Source organism: Monopterus albus, unplaced genomic scaffold (assembly GCF_001952655.1).
Source record: "Monopterus albus unplaced genomic scaffold, M_albus_1.0 scaffold403.1, whole genome shotgun sequence".
Classification (NCBI taxonomy): domain Eukaryota; kingdom Metazoa; phylum Chordata; class Actinopteri; order Synbranchiformes; family Synbranchidae; genus Monopterus; species Monopterus albus.
The window spans coordinates 496,525-505,688 of NW_018128283.1; the positions used below are offsets into that span (position 1 = coordinate 496,525).

The 9,164-nt window shown below is 43.4% G+C and overlaps 1 protein-coding gene across 1 annotated transcript in view; it reads left to right on the plus strand.

The window, feature by feature from the left end:
• The first annotated feature begins 2,612 nt into the window (after positions 1-2,612).
• The window catches only part of fbxo34 (F-box protein 34), a 12,350-nt gene continuing 5,798 nt past the window's right edge, over positions 2,613-9,164 (plus strand). The window contains exons 1-3 of the mRNA XM_020586386.1: positions 2,613-3,614; positions 5,357-5,480; positions 5,906-6,072. The gene's annotated coding sequence lies outside the window, so the exon portion shown is untranslated. The remainder of the gene's footprint in view (positions 3,615-5,356; positions 5,481-5,905; positions 6,073-9,164) is intronic.

Here is a 9,164-nt window from a genome sequence, read left to right on the forward strand (position 1 = left end):
CGACAAAGTGGGGGGGGGGGGGGGGGGGGGGGGGTCGGGCGATCATCTGTAGATCTACCAGAGATTTATTAATTTGCAAGACATCCACCACAGGATATCAGGAGAGTCAACTTCAGATCTACAAATGGATGATCTATGAAGCGGATCATCTGTTGATCTACTGTGGGTCATAGAGGTTGGGTGGGTCCACTGTGGATGTTCGGTTACTCCACAGAAGATCCTCTGGAGATCTACAGATTATCTAAAAAAATTTAGAGAAAGTTGGTGGTGGATCCAGAAGAGATCCTCCCAGGATCTGCAAACCTGTCATAGCTTTACTTTATATGTGACATGTACCACAGTTGATCCTTAGGTAATCCAAAATGTATTCTCAATATATGTATAGATGATTGTTGGTAGGGTTAAATTACAATAGGCTGTCTGCAGGTCATCAGTACTTTAGACTGACAATAGAGCTTCAACAGATGCTCTTGTACTTGGGTGGCTGGGATCAATAAAGGGCTAATTTTCAGTGTGCTGCAGTTTTTGTGTGTTTTTGTCTGTACAGTATCAGGGCCAAACCCTGACCTCTGACCCTAGACCTCCACTGACACATCAGTGCTGTAAAAGAACTGGTATGTGTGTAAAACAACCAGCAAGGCTTGATACATTCTGACCCACAGTTTGTGGTCCAGTGTGTAAGAGATCTTGTTACATGACAGGCTTCACCATCTTTCTTCTAAATACTAACTTGTTGGAAGGTTTTGCTCATCACGGCCACCCGGGGGTGACACTGAAACACCTGACGCAGGTGTGATGATTCTTCCTCGGGTATGTCTGTTTGCAAAGGGAGGGAGGAGGCGAAGGAAAAGGGAGTCAGGGGAGGAAATAAGGAGACGAAGGTAGTAGATGAAATATGGTGACCTTTGGTCCTCTGACTGTAGGAGGATTTGAGTTCTACCAGTTCTCCTGATTCTTGATGGAAACTTTTTTTAGGCTCCTTCGAGATGACCCACATCTGCACAGCACCGGCGATCGGCGAACAATGCATGCCAGTTAGTTTTCTGTCTGACTTTATCTGACATAACACCCACGTGGCCAACGATATTCGCACAGGATCGAGGCGGCTGCAGTTTTTGGAGAAAAGCACCGCAGTTGCTCCACCTACTGCAAGAGCTCAGGGCCTAATGGGGTTAAGGTTTTATAGAAACGTATTGTTTCTTGTTTAACTGCAGCGAATGTGATTGTATGAGTTGGTCTTTACCCAACAAGGGTTTTTATGTTAACAGAATAAAAGTGTGGCTGATGGTGACGTTTATCAGAGGAGCTGAACACAGTCAGTACAGGACGTGACATGTGGTTCCCTCAGGCTGCAGACGGTCTGTAGAGTCCTGCTCTACAATGTCAACTGGTTTAATTTGTGTTGTACATTATTATTAAGAGACACATAAGCCTTTGGTGAACGGGACATGAAGGTTCTTTGTGACATCTGTGAGGTGCAGCAGTGGCAGGCTAAATAACCAACAGATCAAAAGTCGCTAGTATTCATGCAGTTTCATATCAAATCGAGCCTGGTCAGCTCAGATACAGCAGCAAACTGATTTGATGATGCTTTGTATGAGAACGTTAAAATGGTTTGAGCCACAGCTGCTCCTTGTCTAGTTTGAATTAAACAAATCTTGTGAAAGTAAATTCAGAATCGACAGGACAAGGACAATAAAGAAGAAACATATGAATTAAATTAAAAATAATAAAAGAATAACATTTTAATTCAGTTCTACGCATTTTCAAAATTGTAGCAGGGCAGACACACATAGAACAAAAGACTTAAGTAGAGCTGTGATTAATAGCTGGATAATCCATTGATAGATAATTAATTGTCTGCGACTTTGGAAACGGTCTAGCTTCAGCTTCTCACGTGAGGAGAAGAATAGGAAGAAGAGGTGCCTACGTCATGACGCAGCAGCTCCAGCTGTACGTCAGTGTTCTCGGTCACAGTAGTTAGCTCACGATCAGTTCCAGGAAAGTTCATCAGTGGAACATGTTTTAGAAGGATACAGTGAAGGCCGCACGGTCATGATCACAAAACTACAGAGTGCAGGGCTAGGATATATCTGTGTGAAAAATATAATTAAACAAGGAAATAGTGTGGAGGGCAGAAAAGCTGTGTTTGATTTTTGAGAGCGAGACTATATGCACGGATTTAAAAGAAATGGACGCTGAGGTCTTTTAAAACCAATAAGGGGCAGTAATGCGACGTTAAGGATGCTAGCTGCCCTAAAACCAGAACGAAGAAGAAGAAAGCTCAGAGAGGAACAGGTAGGTTCAGAGATTGCGGTGCTCCTTTAAACTGCGAATTTAACTTTTTAGACCAACATTTTAGTAGCAGTTAAGTGAAGGAGTCGACAGTCGGACTGTTCATTTGACAGGCACAACCTAAAACAAAAGAATGTAGCGCGTTTCGTCGTTGCCATTAGCTTTTTTTTTTTCTCCAGCGGCCAGAGACGGAGAGGTTTCCTCCAGGTTAGTCTGACACTCGGCCTTTCCATCTTAGTTTCTGATGCTAAATATCTCTGTGCACGAACATTAACCGACAGAAACATTGTACGTTTATTTAACGTTTATTTAACGTTTCTGATGAATTGAAGTGTCTGCGTGCTGTTTTCCGTCGTGGTAGCTCCTGTGTTTGTTAGTTGCTGAGGCTAGTCGGTTAGCCAGGTGTATCAAGGTTTCGAACGTTGCAGCTAGTAGCATACTAGTTAGCTGTGTGGCTAGCCAAGTTTGGAGACTTGTAACGCAAGTCATCTCCTGTTACAGACCGAGTCAGACTGTTAGTCTGTTTTAGTCAATTAGGTAGACTGAAGTCGCACAGAGCCATTTTGTGTCGACTTGGCTGCTAAAGGCTAACAGACGTTAGCTACCGTGGAGGTGGTGCTGAGGCCTCATACTGAAGTTTAACAGCTGTTTTAAGCTGAGCTGTTATCGGCAGCTGTGTGTCTGTGACCGTGTGTGGGCCTCAGCTGCTCTGTCTGTTTATCTTCTCTTTGTTTCCCCGCTCTGATCTGCAGGTGGTTAACACTGGTCACCGCTGATTAACCGAAACACTGACGTGCACTCCGTGTTTGTGTGTAAACAGCCAACACTGACACCAGGCTTCACATCCAGCCGCATGCAAACGTTTGGTCCAAGTTCACTGGGGATCCAGCCCCTGCAGCAAACGGATGTTTACATCTTTAAAGCACTGTCGCGGTCTTTAAAAATAGAAACAGGAAGCACAGACTGATTATATGACTTAATGGTTTCGGTGTTGTGTTAATGGGCTGCAGTCCATGTGTCAGAGAGCAGGTTGAGTCCAGGACTGATCACCAGTGCTGCGAGACTCTGCTTCCTGATCACTTCCTGTCGTGGAGATGAGGCCTGCAGTTCAGACACTAACAGGTCGTAGTGATGGGACATCTTGTTTCATTGATCTCAGGTGATCAGCAGCAGCAGTTCCTATCAACAGATGTGTGGCTGCACTTTGAACTTTGTCCTGTGATTACCCATCCAGCGATCAGCCTGTGCACTAGCTGATGATGAAACACCATGTACACGCAGTGTTAACTGGTGGTCAGAGAACTGCTGAGGAACATGCAGTTGAGTGTTTTGTTTTATTTTAATATTATTGCTTCCCAGAGACATTGAATAATCGGGAGGTGGTCACAGGACTTCTCACTGTTAGTACAGTTAGATTTTTAAAGACAGACCTATGGATTGCTCCTCATGGTCAAAGAGTTTATTTGTTTCCTGTACAATGAAATTCTTACTTTGCCGTCCACATGAATGCCACAAAATACTAATGAAATATAAAGTAGATAAGTAACATAAAATCTAAGGCACTTTAAGCAGCAAATGCAGCAATGTAATAAAAATATATCAGAATATAATAAGAGAATGTATGCTGCATGGGAGCAGCATGTGCAGCAGACAACAGTCAATGTGCAATTATGCATGTGTAAACAGAATGTAAACAGTACAGGTCGACTACATGATGTATTTCCTGGTAATAAACTCCTCAGCTGTTTAGGAGTCTGATGGCAGAGGGAAAGAAAGAGTTTTTCAGTCTAGTGGTCCTACAAAGGTGTGGACAGGTCTCTCTGTCTTGAGTGGCCCGAGGTCGGCCTGCAGCACATTCTGAAACATGATTTAATGTGCTTAAAAGTGAGATGTCACTACAGTAATGGCAGCTTCTTTACTTCTGCTTCAGCCTGGATTTGCCTGTATGGTTGCATGGAACTTACATCTCATGCATGGAGCAAACAGCTGTGTTGGCTCTGCTGTTGTGACCTGGCTACTGTCTGTAATGTTCATGTTTCAGCCCGCAGGTCTGAAAATGTCGGAAACATGTTGTGACCTGTTTATAAAGCCTGTAAATGGTTCAAAACTAATGTCATGTGTTTGATTATTACTGTTTGTCAAGACCCGAGTTAATGTGTGTGTCTGTACAGTGGTATGGGTATGGCTGTGAGGACCAGTGTGACTTTCAGACCATAGATGTGAGGACGTTGCTGCACTGTCAGGCCGTGATGCCCGGACCTCACACCTTCCAAGGGCTGTTTGAGGGTTCTGACCTGATTTTAGGTTTCAGGTTAGGGGATGCACTATGTCAGTGAGAATCCTCACAACTGTACAGTCTTGTCTTTTAAAGAAGGTTGGTGAGATTTCCTCGTTCAGAAACATGCATGGTGTTTGTGCTTACACAGACGCACACAGAGCGTAGCGGTGTTTCCCTAGCATGCCTTGTGGTTGAGCTGAGGGTGTGGTTGTGTGGATGAACAGGCTGAAACAAGCTTCAGGTGGTTTTAATTCAGTAAAACACAGGACATGAGGCCACTGCTGTTGTTTCACTCTGACCAATCACAGAGCTGTAAACACGGCCACATGACTTAAACAGCTGGCTCTGACAACAATATTGTGCTAATTATGCTGTTTATATCACAAGAGAAATAATCTGCAGCCTGGACAAACTGGTAACCAGCAGCAGCAGCACAGAGCTGCTGGTCTGTGTTGACTTGTAAGCATGGGCACACTCACCTGCTGCTCTATGCTGACATGAGTACACAGTTGATAGGCTTGTTGGCTCTCACACACATGCACAGGCACTGTGGTCTTTATATAATAATAGAGGGAGCTGAAGTGAAACCGGAACTTACGCGTTGTGTTCAAGACAAGCCCATTCAAAATGCTACTGAAATTGCTAACAACTAAAAATCCAGCCTTTTCAATAGTATGTTGTGAGTTTCATTACAGTAATGATGAGTTTCTTTAAAACAATCTAATATAAATATTAATGTAATGTTTCTGTTTGTACTGCCTTTTAATGAACACCATTTCCCAGAAGCCACAGCCCAAGCTGGTGCCGGTTGCCTGGCGGGAGAACTGAACTGAGGTCCCGAGTCGAGAGATGGCTGGAACTGTTGCACACGTTCTTATGTTTTTGACAGCTTAAGAAGTGGAGAGAGGTGAGACTAATATCAGAAACACACGTTAACCTTGTGCTACTTAAACCACTCTAGTAAATAACAGTGACTGGTAATATGTGTTTGCCGCCAAGCTGCAAAAACAATGGGTATGTACTTTCTAAAGACCTGCACACGAAAAATCGATTTTAAGCATTTGTAAAAGGTGTTTTATGTGCAGTTTGTACAGCACGCATTTGTGAACAGCATGACACACACACACAAATGGCTTGTTACAGACAAAACGTTAAACACGAGTTTGTAACATTTTTGATAGGATTTTATCTCCATACCATCCTGCTCACATTCATGTCCTTGTCTTACACAGTACTTTCAGTTTATCTCTGTGCAAATCAGTCAGTGCAAAACAAGGCTGAAGAGAGAAATCTATTTTCTGTTTCTATTGTTATTAATGTGTGTTTGTTTAGCAGACGACTGAGGAGTCGAGGGAGAGGTGTCCTGGTTTTGTTTCCTGTCTGGGAGGAGTCACTGTGAACACCTGAGACATGTGAAGCTCAAGGATTAGAGGAGCTGTTGCTCATACCGGAACAACGCCCCTGTCAGCATTACCAGCCAATCAGCACGTAGTCTGGAGGTGAGCCTGCCTACTGCTCACAGCAGGCCAGTCACAGGCCATTCTGGATCCATGACTGTGCTCAGTTTAGAAGTCTGAATTTTAACCAAATTAAGCACACCTTTGACTCGCATGGTGCTACCAGCTACTAGCTGTTATTTCTGTCACTGATGAACTGATGAACTGTTTACTCTCTTTAATGTAGGAATGCAAATGCCTGCTGCAGTTTCTCAGATATCAACCACAAACCCCTAAAGAGATTCAGGTTTGCTGCAGTTTGAGATGAAGTATCAATCTGTCTCATTTAAGAAGCTGAAATCAGAGAAAATTATCAGTTGTCAGTGTGAAAGCAGTCACTTTTGCGAACCAGTCATGATGCTGTTTGACCTCAGTGTACATTTCAGTGTTTCTACTGCAAGGTAGTCGTGATGGGGTGGCTGATATTTTGTTGTAACAGGGACCATATGTTTGCCCTCTTCTCTTTAAAAGGCACACCATGAGTAAATGAAAATGGCAGCATGCTTTCCTTCAGGGCAGAGGACTTTTCAGGCCTCACGGCCAGGGCTACGGCATCTGCACAAAGTTAAACTCTTTGTACTGCGGTTTATGACGCTGTTGTAAATGATGAAAAAGATTTTGAGGAGATTTTTTTTTATAAACCAGGGGCTTCTTCAGCAGTGTAGACCAGCATTATGTCTCGCATGCAGGCTCCCATGTTTTGAGTAAGAGTGGAGCAGTGCGGAGGCGAAGTGGGCAGGGGTTCCGCAGAGAGTGTGAGAGAAGAGCGATGCAAATGCCGCCATTAAAAAAAAACATAGCATCGATATTGATAGAAACAATAGTTACACCTTGTTCAAAGTCAGTGTTTATTTGTCATATGCACAGTTGGGAAACGTGTTTCTCTGTACAATGAAATTCTTTAGTATATTACTTGTGTGGTGTAGAAGATAATTATTTAAGAATGTAATTATGTAAGAATGTTAACACTGTTATAATTCTTTAGTATATTACTTGTGTGGTGTAGAAGAGAATCATTTACTGCTTGCAAACCAATGATGGTAAGATGATGTCATGGGGTAGGACTGGATAAGTCTGACTTCTTCCTACTCCATTCAAGCATGTACTAGGTATAAGCAAATTGATATTGGATTATGTGTAAAATTATGTGTGTTGTCATATCAACTGTTTTTCTGTCCCGTCGGCTTCCGTTCTCATGCTTTTATTTTGACATTACTTCCTGTTTCTGGTTCACCTTAGTGTTGAGTACTGCCTTGCCCTTCTGATTCGGACTGTTTTCTGTGTATCGACCTTTGGACTTCCCTCTCTGACTGCTTGCTTTTGGATTCCTTGGCTGTGGCAGTTTGCTGGTACTGACCCTGGATTGCTAATATGGACTTGGATTATGTTTTTGGACTACTGCACTGTATGCTCTTACCTGTGCTCAGTAAAACGCTAGTTAGCTATTCACTTTTGTTTGGCATTATGTTTCTGGACTACTGCATTGTATGCCCTTGACTGTGTTCATTAAAGTGATAGCTAGCTACTCACTCTCGTCTGGCACTATAATTGAGTTCACCATAAGTAATATTGGCCGCTTTATAATATAACCCGCTTCCACTGACATTAGTGAAATGGACAGTCAGGGCCAGCTAAAAACTAGATCCAACCAGAATGTTCTGAATGTTTTCAAGGTTCAAGGTTCAAAGTGTTTATTTGTCATATGCACAGTTAGGAAACATGTTTCCCTGTACAATAAAATTCTTAGTTTGCTTTCCACATGAATACCACAAAATACAAATGAAATATAAAGTAGATAAATAACACAATATCTAAGGCACTTTAAGCAGCAAAAGCAGCAATATAATAAAAAATATATAAGAATATAACAGAATGTATGCTGCATTGGAGCAGCATGTGCAGCAGTCAACAGTCATTGTACAATTATGCATGTGCAAACTGAGAATGTAAACAGTACATCACATATTTCCTGGTAATAAACTCCTCAGCTGTTTAGGAGTCTGATGGCAGAGGGAAAGAAAGTTTTTCAGTCTAGTGGTCCTGCATTTTACACTTCTGAATCTCTGGCCAGAGGGTAGGAAGACGAACAGTCCGTGCTGGGGGTGGGTGGGATCTTTGACCATGCACCCTGCAGTGGTAAATGCTCTGTAGAGAGGGCAGTGGAGTCCTGATGATGTTCTCCACAGTCTTTACCACTCTCTGCAGGCGCTTATGGTCCATAGCAGTAGTGCTGCAATACCAGACAGAGATGCAGCTGGTCAAGATGCTCTCAGTGATGCAGCTGTAGAAGTTGCAAAGGATCCTAGGCGACATGTCAAACCTCCTCAGCCTCCTCAGGAAGTACAGCCGCCGTTGGGCCTTCTTGACCAGCTGTGTGGTGTTAAGTGTCCTGTATGCTGACTGAAAAGTCCTCCGAGGTGGCTGCAGCTTTAAACACAACCCAGTCTGTCTGGGCGAAACAGTCCTGCAGGGTGCCTTCAGTTTCTGGTGTGGAGAGTTTAATTTTTTTTGGTGACAGGGTTTGTTTGTTTCAGTCTTTCAGGCCTGGGTTAACAACGACTGCCACCAGTGCTGTTGACCTACAGGGTGCTGGCGGAAAATTGGACTACTGTTGGTCGAAGAAGGAGAGGAGGTAGAAGGAGTCGTAGACAGAGAGAGGAGAGGAAAGGCAGGAGTATAGGTCTGAGAATAGGGACTCTTAACATTGGCACAATGACAGGGAAAGGTAGAGAGCTGGTGGACATGATGGAGAGAAGGAAGGTAGATATACTGTGTGTGCAGGAGACCAGGTGGAAGGGTAGCAAAGCACGTAGGATTGGAGGGGGATACAAACAGTTTTATTATAGTGTGGACAGGAAGAGAAATGGGGTAGGAGAGATCCTGAAGGAGGAGCTGGTGAGGAATGTTTTAGAGGTGAAAAGAGTGTCAGACAGGGTGATCAGTCTGAAGTTAGAAACTGAAGGGGTAATGTTGAATGTAGTCAGTGGTTATGCTCCACAAGTAGGGTGTGAGTTAGAAGAGAAGGAGAGATTCTGGAGTGAGTTAGATGAGGTGATGGAGAGTATTCCCAGAGGGGAGAGAGTGGTGATTGGGGC